This window comes from Dermacentor andersoni, chromosome 7, assembly GCF_023375885.2.
Source record: "Dermacentor andersoni chromosome 7, qqDerAnde1_hic_scaffold, whole genome shotgun sequence".
Classification (NCBI taxonomy): domain Eukaryota; kingdom Metazoa; phylum Arthropoda; class Arachnida; order Ixodida; family Ixodidae; genus Dermacentor; species Dermacentor andersoni.
Genome location: NC_092820.1, coordinates 66,570,807 through 66,573,166, shown reverse-complemented (window position 1 = coordinate 66,573,166; position 2,360 = coordinate 66,570,807).

Below are 2,360 nucleotides of genomic sequence, written 5' to 3'. Positions count from 1 at the left end.
CCATGTCTATTTCACTTACAGTTTTTCAATTTCAACAGAAAATTCTTAATGCGGCATGGGACACACTAGTGACTTAGAGCTTTGACAACTCGTTACTAATGCTTTACGGATTAACGAGCCATGGAATCCATCACAAGGTGTTTCTTAACATCGTTGCTTTACCAGCAGTAGGGCAACATTTACATTTCTGCAAAGTACGGATATCAGGCGCTGGCATGTATGGTGAATTGTAAGAAAACACAATTCCGCGGGCTCACCTCTTCTCGGTGCCTACCTGCGCCGCGATCCTCCGGCAGTCATAACACAGGCGCGCCCAATACAGGCGCCAGCACCGGGCTGTTTTGACTGCTGGACCTATCGCGTTGAGCACCGCAGCGATTTCCTCGCAGATTGCTTTTTTCCGAGCAGCACTCATACTTGGCGAGAGGCTTGTGGCACCTCTAGATAAGTATGGGTGCTGCTCAATAAACTCAATGAGCATGGTGGCCGGCGCCGCCAAAACTCGCGTGCTTTTCGGTGCAGCCGCCATTTTTTCTTCTTGCTCTGGATTTTCGCCGGACCGCAACGAATTAATACCAGCAAATCGTGCCGTTTCAGATATCACTATGTCGTTAACACAAACCGGTTACATTTATTTAATGTGTTGTTATTTTATCACGACATAAGTGTTACGTTAAACTTAACACAATTGAGTAACCAAAAAAAAAAGCTTTTCTCGTGCAAGTTACATCCAGCAGAAGTATCTGTACCGCCCGCAGGGTGAATCTATCAATGCGCAGCAATGTGTGGCAGAAAAAAAGCGAGCCTCTGTTACATACCACCTTCGATTTAAACCAGGACCTACATTCGGAGATAGTTACGATCGTTGACACAAAACGCTTACTTACCAGCTATCTGTTGAGATGTACTGCCTTGCGACCTTCATCGATTCTTCCGTACCCTATGTGAATAAAAGCAAAAGTGAACACCATGCGATCACCGCAGATGTTCAGATGCTACTGCTTAGTCATTAAGCACAAGATAGAAGCATGTGTTTACTCACCGAGCACTAGGCTTTCACAGTCTCCATGAAGTTCACAGCTTCCAAAAATCTTCTCGGGCGAAAGTACATCTCGCATGCCGAGATTTCATCAAATCAGGCAGCGTTACGGGCCTGATTCTTGTTTGCGCCTTTTTGCTTAAAAAATGGCGCTCAGCAGCTACCGGGAAATGGGTGTGGTTTTGTTGCGCTCAGGTAGTGTTGTGGTTCTGTGGTTTGGACAAGTTGCGTAAACTGTCGTGATTTCTGTTTCCATCATGCAACACCCCCTAGCCGACCTGCCCAATGTGGCCGCAGCGTGGCATATGAGACATTTAAACTTTAATATTCCTTATGCGATCTTGACATTTGGTGTTGTAAAACATTATTCAGAACGCAAAAGGGAGGCAGTAGCTGTCATAAATGCTTCTTATTTTTCATGCTCAATGAGTCATTTTAAAGGCTCGGGTCTCAGTTTATTGAACTCTGGCGCGAAAACTTATTCGACAGTTTTGTCAAAAGCGAAATGACACACTGGCATTTATGAGCTTTAGGCAATAGCCTACTTTTCTTTATCTACATTTTGAGTGCTGCTATTTGGGGCGCATGTCTGCTGTGAAATAAGCGGGGCACATGTGGCGTCTTCTTAGCGACGGCATTGTTAGTTGACGTCGTGGATGCTTCATTGGTTAATTTTCACCCAACCGCCTGATTCCAGGGCCCATTCCCTATTTTGCGCAAGTGCGATCTATGCACCTTAATCATTACTGTCATGTGTGGTTCCCTGAGCCGTCGACGCTGTTTTCAGAAGCAACACAATCGGGAATTGCAGATAGCCTACAACCATCTTATCAAAATGAATTTCTCTATGCCGAAATTGGCATTCTCAACGAGAACACTATTGCTTATTTAAGACACCGAAATGCATGCAGCGACGTCACCTGTCTGAAAGTTTTTTGTGGAACACAAAGCGCCACCGTTATTAACCCGGCTTGTGGTTTGTTTAGTGCAGCTTATTAGGCTTTGTTCGCCTGCAATAAAATAAAGAAGTAGAATTCGGCGTCAGTGCTCAGCGCGCCGAACTCAGAAATGCACACTAAGTTACTAGCATGGTTTAATGAAATGAGCACTGACATGGGTTCAAAGCCCAGTTGTGGTGGTTAGGGACAAACGAGGTTTCTTTTCCCCATTTGAACTCGTGAAACTTGAGTTTTCGAGGTGCCCTAGCGAAAAAAATGGTCATTAAGCACGGCCAGGGACGACAATGGCGCCATCAGCGCAACGGAGCGGTCGTTCCCACAGCCTGATAACTTAAGGTAGGCTGCTGCTGTCGCACTAAAAT